A 10,761-nucleotide genomic window follows, 5' to 3' on the forward strand; every position below is an offset into this window, starting at 1 on the left:
CGCAAGTATACGAACGCGTCAGAGTAATATAAAAGATTGTCGAATCCACAGAGACCAAGTGTCAATCTATCGTTATCTATTGTTATGGTGTTTATCAAAGGCAATCAAAATAGGTGTCTTTTGGAGTGTGCAATGAAAAGTAAAGTGTTGAATAAAGATTAATTAATAAAGACAGGGTTGAATGTAATTCACGTAATCAATTAATAATCCAAGTACTTGCTAATAGAGCTACTTATGGGCAATGTTTCTTACTTTGAAAAGAACTAATTTAACAGGAACTGTCGCTTTCGCGCATTCAGAACCGAGTTGTACTCCCTAATCAAACCCTCTTATTGTCACTTATAAAAAGGTGCGCATTGCGTTAGAGTAGTAAACCTATTTTTAAGAAATATAGTATCTTGACTAAGTTGAAAAGTATTATAACCTGGATTTCTTAACCAAAAGAGGTTCTCACGAACCTGACTCTAAACTTATAAACGCGTCCGAAAATAGTTTTAAAATCTCTTTTCTTCTTAAGTTAAAAACTCCTAATGAACTAAACAAAGCGCTTTCGCTGTTTTTGAAATAGTTAAAAACAATTAAGTTTAAAAAGATGTTGGACGCCTTTCGATCTTACCCAACGGAATTGAAGTGCGGGAAAACTTAAGTTGAAAGTTAAAATAGCCCTTAAGTGTTTCTACGAACAATTGTACGAATTATTGGTTCAATTACGATCCTTACATTCTAACCTTATAAATTTAGTTAGACATGGTAAAGTAAAAGTGCATTAAAATAAATAAAAGTAGTACGAGTGCGGAAAGTAAATAAAAGTGGTGCGAGTGCGGAAAGTAAATAAAAGTAGTGCGAGTGCGAGAAAATAAATAAAAGTAAAGCGAGTGCGAGGAAATAAACGAAAGTAAAGCGAGTGCGAGGAAATAAATAATTTAAAGCGAGTGTGAGAAAATAAATAAAAGTAAAGCGAGTGCGAGGAAATAAATGAAAGTAAAGTGAGTGCGAGGAAATAAATAATTTAAAGCGAGTGCGAGGAAATAAATAATTTAAAGCGAGTGCAAGAAAATAAGTAAAGTAAAGCGAGTGCGGGAAAATAAATAAGATAAAGACAAGTAATAAAAACCTGTTCCAATCGGAGGGTTGAGTAAATTGCAAAGCGGAAATGAAAATGGCGGCAGGATTAACTTCCTTCCAAAGTGCTCCAAACTCGATTACAGACTCTATCACAGACTCGATTACACAATTGTGGTAACACTCCAATGCGAAGCGATTACCACTTTAAAATACTGAATATATGCCCAAGTGAAACAAAGTTGCTCTGAGTTTGCCTTTACTCTAAGTTTGGATGATTGTAAAAGTGATTTCGAGTTTCTATTTATAAGCAAGTAAAAAGATGGAAATGACAAGGATGCCCTTCAACTTGAAAATGGGAGGGAAAACTTTTCCTCTTATGGCGCCCGCCACAAGGCCATGGCGCCCGCCACAAGGCCAATCTGAGGCGCCTTAGTGGAAGTAGTGGGGAACGTGGAAGTTGAGGGAAGTTGAGCTTGGACACGTCATGGCAGGGTCTATGGCGCTAGCCATGGGGTAGGCCACAAGTACAAAATGCTGAATTTTAGGGTTTTTAGCTCTTTTTCACTCCTTTTCTCGATCGGGGCTCCGATTAAAGTAAAAACCTGAAAACAAAGGAAAACATAGCAATAACACAACAAAATAACAATAAAACAACTAGAATGCATGTGAAATCAGAGTCGAAAATACGGTAAATTTTAGTGTTATCAGAATTGTGGGACATTCTTGAAATGATATATGGAGGTTCTCCAGGTATCAAACAAGAGAAGATGAAAACACAAGGCAAAGAAGATGATGATATCCACCATGGATGTTTTTCTAAATTTAAAAATATTGGAAGTTTTGTTGGAAACTGTGCTACTAACAAATATCTTATAATTAAGATTAGAAGTTTAATCCAACTCTTAAATTAATATATGGAAGCCTCATGAATTTCAGGCAAATAAAAAATGAAGGTAATTGTTGAGAAGATGAACGAACCAGATCAACTACTTGAAGATAGATGAGGGAATCCAAATTGAAGAATCATCATCCTCGTCTTACTCCTATCATACAACTCCTATACAATCACTACGCCAAATAAGGGAAAAGAGGGCGCTTATTTTGGCCTATAACAGCGCTTTTAAGCGCCCTCTAAAGTGGCGCTGGCATAGGTAAAGACAGCGCTTTGTTTTCCTGGAGAAAGCGCTGTCTAAAGTGGCCCTTTAAGGGCCACATTATAGTGCGCTTTAAGAAAAAAAGCCCTCTGGAGTGGTCCATAAAGAGACACCTTAGAGGGCGCTTTCAGGAAAAAGCGCCCTCTAAAGTTGTCAATGTAAAGTGTTTAGAGGGCGCTTTCAGGAATAAGCGCCCTCTAAAGTTGTCAATGTAAAGTGTTTAGAGGGCGCTTTCAGGAAAAAGCGCCCTCTAAAGTTGACAATGTAAAGTGTTTAGAGGGCGCTTTCAGGAAAAAGCGCCCTCTAAAGTTGTCAATGTAAAGTGTTTAGAGGGCGCTTTCTGGACAAAGCGCCCTCTAAAGTGTTAGTTATTTTAAAAAAAAATTGTTTGAAAAACAGTGGATATTTAATTGGTAACCTGTTCGCATGCTGCAAAAGTGTAAAATTCATATTGATTTCATCCTTTAATCCAATGTTATACACCATTAATCCATTGATATATACAACATGAATCCATTTATATACAACATTAATCCTCCATATATACAACATTAATATATGATTCTTTGATCAAAAATATACAACAACATATTCATGATTTAGTAAAATTACAACAACAATATACAACATATATACAACAACAGCATACAACAACAACATTCCATACATATATGTACAACAATATACAACCTAGCTATATGATTCTTTGATCAACAATGAATTGACACAATTCATCCTTGATTTCATCCAAATGAGCTCTTGAGTAAGATTTGTATTCCTCAAAGTACTACAATTAAGAGAATAAAACATATTCATGATTTAGTAACAAATTAGATGAAATATCCGATAATATTAAAATAAACCCTAAGTTATTATTCCATACCATTTTTGGGATGTCTATACGATTCAACGCAATGATGTCTCTCATAAATCTCATTACAAAAAATCCGCAATCGACCGAATTATTTTGCTGAGGACACTACACAGAAAAACAAACAATATATATATAGTTAATTTCTTACAAACAGTATTATAAGCAAAAAAACAAACACTATTATAAGCAAAAATAAGATACTTAATATATACCTGAACTCTGTTCCAGGTAATGTCCTTCCTATTGCGGTATTTCTTTTTCAATCTAAATTTTATTATTGCCCTAACAAAATAAAAACGTATATTGAGATCAATCTGACAGACATAATTAAATATACAAATACACACGATTATTTAGGGGAATTTCACTTACGCGTCAACCGTCTTCTTCATACTCGGATATTTACTCCAATCACCCGATAAAGAATCGAGATAATACACTATTAGTCTCGAAAGATCCATAGCAACCAACACCCAGTGACCACTGTAAAATAAAACAAAAATTTAGATGAATGAAAATTTTCTACGTAAAAGATATACATAGATTAGAATGAAATTATTAGAAAGAAAATCTAACCCGTTGCCAGAATTAAACGGTAAAAAATACAAACTGGGTGTAGACTTATCGCCGGCCGCCATGAATATATCGACTAGATCATTCTTTACGGGTGTTGAATTATTCGTTATTAACGTTGCATTGATACGGGAAGCAGCAATAAAATTGAAACGGTTACACAATTCAGTTCCCCGCATCAATGTTACATACATATACCTTAAATAGAAACATAATAAACATTAGACTACTCATTGAAATGTGTAAATAAATTGTTCAACTAAGTAAATTATAGATTGATCGGAGTACCATATGTATGTATGAATGACAGCGATGCCCAATTCGGTGTGTTCAAAAAGTTGTTGGAAGTCCTCCTTTCCAATTATTTCGAAATGAGCAGCTCCGAAAACACCTTCATCAAAATTTATAGTACGAATGGCCCCCCCATGCATAATATCGGACTCCTCCACCATTTTCTCAAGACGCATCAAAATTTGAGATTTTGTCCCGGACGTCGTTGGAATATCCTTAGCAGCGCTTTTCAACTCTCGACCGGGAACCTAAAAATTCATATAAAATAAATCATGACTTTTTGTGATGCAACAGAATCGTTGCGTATATAATTCAATGGGTATATATATTTGTACCTCTTTTTGAGATGCAACCGACTCGATGCGTCTTGAAATCCCTTTACCAACTTTATGTGTGGGTCTTGTAGGAGTCTAACATTACCATATAATTGATTAAATATCATAATTGTAGCTGAATTGAAATGTGAATACTAAATATTCATAATCATTTAGAACATATATACCTCGGCATCAAGGAAAATTAGCTCTGACGGCCAACCAACAAAGGATCCGACTGCATCTCGCATCAACGTTGTCTCTGAAACAACGTCAGGTAATGGTAGACGGGCGTCCGTATCGAATACGAGGTCAACCGAAACTTTCATAAATCCCACCGGGAGGGGATTATGGTGAAGTAATTCACCCGAAGTATTGTGCACTTTTCCCTTGCCAACCATGCGATAAGTTGGTGACGATAGATACAGCTGACAAGGTGAAATGCCCTAAACCAATAATAAATGTTATTGTTAACTTGTATATGTGTCAAGTAAAAAAGTGCTATTTTAATTTCATAATAACATATATAATTACCTCGGGAAATTTCGGTTGATGATTGATACTAGCTCGGTCACTAGTATCTTTTGCCTCGGAAGCGCACCTTTCCTCTCTATACCTTGCATTCTCGTTTTGCAGTTGGAGTACTTGTGCCCTTAACTCCGCCAAGGTCTCCATCACCTCTTTGTTGGTAGGATTTTTTGTTTTTGTTTTTTTATAAAATGACGACGGAGTCACACCAAAACCCTTACCCCTCACACGACCGGAATACTCAGTAACATTTAGTACTCGACTAAGTACGCTCCTGCAATCCTGGACCTTGGTTGAAGGTACGGTTTGGGATAAAGTCTCCTGAAATATTATTAGAGGAGATTAAAAATGAATTATATGTCTAACAAAATTTTCGATATAATTAAAGAAATAATGTTACATATACTTACACATTCGTCATAAACATTTTGGACCGCTTCAACGACAGCCCCATCCTTCCCAACCCGAGCAGCCTTCCATAATACGTGATCCGGAAGAGATGTTGCGTCACTTTTCTCCTCGGCTAGCTACACATTGAATTAGATTATAAGATCATCAATTATAACATATTGTGACAATGTATAAGCTCATAGTATTTGAATATACTCACAATTCTTTGTTGTAACCGTGCATAACCCATACGCCCTTTTTTGTACGGATACGCGGGTTTTGATGCCCTTTTCCTATTTATGTCGCTTACTTCCTGGATAAAAAAGTTTAAGGCATATTAGAACTTAGTAACTTAACAATTGTATAATAGCATAATTAATAGACATTACATGGAATTTTTCGTTTCTTCGTTTGGCGACAAAGTTATTCCATTCATCGGCTGAAATAATCTCGGCATACTTCATTGGCCGTTCTCCTTCAACAAATTTTCCTTCCTCATCCTTGAGAAATTTGTTGCACAAAAAGGATCGAAATCCTCGGAGTCTTTTTCCGGCCAATTGAATACAATATTTTTGCCGGCTTTCATCGATGTGAAAGGATCTCTAAAAAACATACAAATGGAGTGTGTTATTATAAAGTAATATTATAACAATATATGGTTAACAAATAGTCAACAAAAAAACATATAACAATATATGGTAAGTACCTTTATCTCCGACCATATTTTTTCCTTGCCAACCTTCAAGTCCGGACTTCTCCAATTATCACATGTAATCGGAATATGTTGGCGAACAAGGAAACCAATGTAACTTGCCAACATTGAACCGTTAGGCTCAATTAGTTGGTCTTCAGCACTCTAATGTACTTCAAATTTTACACCCTTGTCTCTTGCACGAATGATTGACTTCATAACAGTCAATCCTCGTTTGATTTCTTTTTCAACATTATTACGTGATTCATTCGCGGCATTGGTATCGTCTTGGTTAGCCATTTTATCTGTAATATAGAAATGATTCAATAAGACCCAAGTAAGACAATGATTCAATACGTGAACACATTCATATACCTTCCATTTCTCTCATGTTACAACAATCTAAACTCTTTTTTTTTATCATTATTGAATACAAACTCACACACACCTACTGCATGCAAAAGACCAATGCAAACTTATGGTGTTTGGAACATGAACAAACTTGTATCCATAATCATCAAACTTCCAAAAACAAGCTCAAACACACTTCAAATATATCAGTTTTCAATCAGAAATAAAAAACTCAGTTTGCCCTAAACAACATTAATCAACATAATGCACAAAATGAAAAACTAAGTTTAGAAAATGCCATAATCAAACACATGAAGAAAGTGAACGGTAACGATGGAGAAGAGAAATACCTTAAAGGTGACGGTAACGATGGAGAAGAAAGTGAACAGTGACGGTGGAAGAGGATAACGCAGTGAACGTGAACCGTGAGGGAGGGAGAACGAACGACGACGATGACGGTGAGGGAGGGAGAACGAACGATGAACGGTGAGGGAGTAATCGCAGTAGAGAGTAATCGCAGTTGAGAGAAAACGAAATAGCTTATAGAGAGGGAAAATAAAGAGACATGCAGTATATGTTATATTTTTAATGTTTACTAAAGGGGACCTTAGAGGGCGCTTTTTTAAAAAAAGCGCCCTCTAAAGGGGGCCTAAGAGGGCGCTTCTGAAAGCGCTCTCTAAGGCTTTCCAAAAGCGCCTTCTAAACTGGAAATGTACATGGACTTAGAGAGCGCTTTTTCAAAAGAGCCCTGTAAGGGTAACCTTAGAGGGCGCTTTCACAAAAGCGCCCTCTATTGTTGTCCCTCCATTTTTTTTTGGCTTCACTTTAGAGGGCGCTTTGTTACAAAAGCGCCCTCTAAAGGGGGTCTTAGAGAGCGCTTTAAGCGCTCTCTAAGGCTTTCCAAAAGCGCCTTATAAACTGGAAATGTACATGGACATAGAGAGCGCTTTTTTAGAAGCGCCCTCTAAGGTTACCCTTAGAGGGCGCTTTCAATAAAGCGTCCTCTATTGGTGTCCCTTCATTTCCTCATTATTTTTTCGCTTCACTTTAGAGGGCGCTTTGTTACAAAAGCGCCCTCTAAAGTGCGCTGTCTATTCAAGTTGTTCGCTCCTTATTTTTTCTCTTCACTTTAGAGTGCGCTTTTGTAATAAAGCGCCCTTTATAAAGGGGACATTAGAGGGCGCTTGTGGAAAAAAAGCGCCCTCTAAAGTGGGCCTAAGAGGGCGCTTACGAAAGCGCTCTCTGAGGCTTTCCAGAAGCGCTTTATAAGCTGGAAATGCACGTGGACTTATAACAGCGCTTTATTAAAAGTGCCCTCTAAGGGTAACCTTAGAGGGCGCTTTCTAAAAAGCTCCATGTATTGTTGTCCCTCTATCTCCTCCTTATTTTTTCGTTTCACCTTAGAGGGCGCTTGTGGAAACAAAGCGCCCTCTAAAGGGGGCCTAAGAGGGCGCTTATGAAAGTGCTCTCTAAGGCTTTCCAGAAGCGCTTTATAAGCTGGAAATGCACATTGACTTATAACAGCGCTTTATTAAAAGCGCCCTCTAAGGGTAACCTTAGAGGGCGCTTTCTAAAAAGCGCCATGTATTGTTGTCCCTCTATCTCCTCCTTATTTTTTCGCTTCACCTTAGAGGGCGCTTTGTTACAAAAGCGCTCTCTAAAGTGCGCTGTCTATTGCTCCTTATTTTTCGCTTCACTTTAAAGAGCGTTTTTGTAGTAAAGCGCCCTCTAAGGTGCACTGTCTATTCCAGTTTTTGGCGTAGTGAATCCTCCGAAAGAACATACTCAATATTTGAACGATCTTCTGAAGACTCAACATTAAATGAAGGATCCTCTTGTTCAAGGAGTGACAAAGTAGTTGATGAAGGTTCTTCTATATTCAAATAAAGAAAATGATGACAAAAATTAACTACGGGGGGAAATATGCAAAGATCTTCTTCCAACAAAGAAGATCAAATTTTCCTAAAGGCATCCTTCGAGGGAGATATTATTCCAGGTATCAAACCATCTTACGCTCAACTCTTTAGAATGTGTGATCAATTAGAGAAAGAAAATACAAATTAACAGAATATGCCCTAGGTCTTAATAAATCCCTAAGATATCTTAAGGAAGTCAACAATTCCTTCAAAATAGAGATAATTAAGCTTAGAAACTCGAAAGAGGATTGTAAGCAACTATTTCAAATCTAATCCAAGCTTAACATGTGCCTCAAGAAAATTAAATCATAACATTTATGAAGATCCCACAGAGTCCTGATAAATTGGAATATATAACCGATTAGAGCCCTTAGCCAATCGATTAGGGGGCTCAAAAAGGGAGAATTTTGATTTTATTTTTTATCAGCACAATTTATACTTAATGCTTGCTTGGAATACAGGCTCAAATCCTTAGGAAGCACACTATAAATAGGTATACATCTCTTTACCTTTTCCTACATCTCATACTTCTTTGTATCTTTTCTTTTATGAGTTCTTCCTCTTGTCATGATTATTATCGTGACCTTCCCTAGTCAAAAATCCAAAATACTACCATAAAAAAGAGATACTATCATAGTTGTAATGATGAATAAACATGAAGAAGAAAAGAAGATGATATTGGAGAAAAAGATCATAGAGCCATGGTTTATGAATAAAACCTTCATGAGAGGATATAAACCATATTATCACATATGTCAAGCCTCACTAAGATCATTCTTCACAAAAGTACATGATAGAATCTTCCAGGCCTAGTGCAATAATTCTACACCAACCTGGACATTCTTGGAAAAACCCTAATATCGTCAATAAAAAATGTGAAGATAACAATTCATAGAGAACAATTTAGAAGAATGTTTGAAATACCCTTCCTAGGAATAGCCTACAAGCCTTGAAACCCCTTAGAACTCGAAAACTTCATAATAAATGCAGCTCTAAACTCTCCTGTAACCAATCCCATGGAGAAAAGAAGATTTCCTTTCAAATCAACCCTATTAAAACCAAAAGTTTGAATACTTCACTATCTCTTGACAATAGTCTTACTCCCAAGACATATGAATATCGACTATGTTATCAAAGATGATATTATCCCTCTTTGGATCCTCACCCAAAACATTCCAACCGACTAGGTGGATGGAGTATTCCATCACATGACCCACTCAAGAGAAAACCCTTCAGTAGATCTTTCATATGGGGCAATGATTACAAAAATACTAAGAACCTCTAACATTGATACTATAATATAAAGGTCAACCTCATCCAACCATAAAATTGACTATACAAATTTCAGAAACATGAAGATAAACATAAGATATAAAGAACTAAGGGACGACTAGGATGATGAAGAAGAACAAACAGAAGAGACATAAGACATAGACATAAAGAAAGTTTGAGAAATTTTCCAAAACATAGCAAGATAAGTGAAAGAGATGAAGGAAATGATCTCAAAAGGATGATGATACTTATGACAATAAATGAACTCACTTATGTGTTTTTCTACTTTCTACCTTACAAGCTTTAATATTCAGTATTTTCCTCTTAGTGTACTTTAAATTCCAATTTTTTTTTATGTATCTTCAAATTTTCTACATGTTACGTAATTTAAATTTATTAGTAATAATATGTGTTTTTATTTCTTTAATTGTCTAAATTTCCCTTTATGGATATTTATTTTTGCAATGCATCTTTACCCCTCCTTTTTTATTTTGACAAAGGGGGAGAAATATACTATCAGGGGGAATATGGTATACTCTCTATCTAACTCAAGGGAAGTTATCACTATAAATATATATGTATTGTTTCTTTTGCCACCTCCCTTGAGAGATGTGTTGTCATCATAAAAAATGGGGAGAATGTGGAACCTTATTTTGCAAGTGATTTGATTTTAACAAGGACATCAATTTTTGATGATGAAAACTAATGATAAGTCAAGCATGACCTATTAAATGGATAAACAGGAAAACCTTCCGATGATGGAATAAAAGAAAATAACTAAAACCTCATTTCAAGCAACTCAAGCATGTATCAACATAAAATAGAAGTATCCAACAAAGTCTTGAAGCAATATGGTGATCTCATATTTTAGTAATGAGTGAACGATGATAAGGCAAAAGGAATTTATCGTAAAAGTGCAGGGCTAAAGCGGGCACACACACACACAGAACTATTTTCAAAATGCTTTACCAAAAGAAAATGTTTTGAAAAACATTTGGAATTTGTGTCAGGTGAATAAGGAGCAGTCAAAATAACTATAAGAGAATTTTTTACTTTCCTAATCAATAATAACATTTTTCTAATCGATTAGAAATGAGAAAACTTAAGGCCCAAGCTACTTTGAAGGTGCCCTTATTATATGCAATGACTAAATATCTTTAAATTCCTTTTTGAGAACTTACAAACGATTATTTCTATCTTCTAATCTATTAGGATTATGTGATAATCAATTAGATTGTTATAAATCATTTTATTGAAATTTCCATTTTGAGCCAACCTATGGCCTATAAATAGAGGTTTCATTTGTCATTTCAAATCATCCAGAATCGTGTTTTGACACTTT

The sequence above is a fragment of the Lathyrus oleraceus genome, chromosome 3, assembly GCF_024323335.1.
Source record: "Lathyrus oleraceus cultivar Zhongwan6 chromosome 3, CAAS_Psat_ZW6_1.0, whole genome shotgun sequence".
In the NCBI taxonomy this organism is placed as follows: Eukaryota; Viridiplantae; Streptophyta; class Magnoliopsida; order Fabales; family Fabaceae; genus Lathyrus; species Lathyrus oleraceus.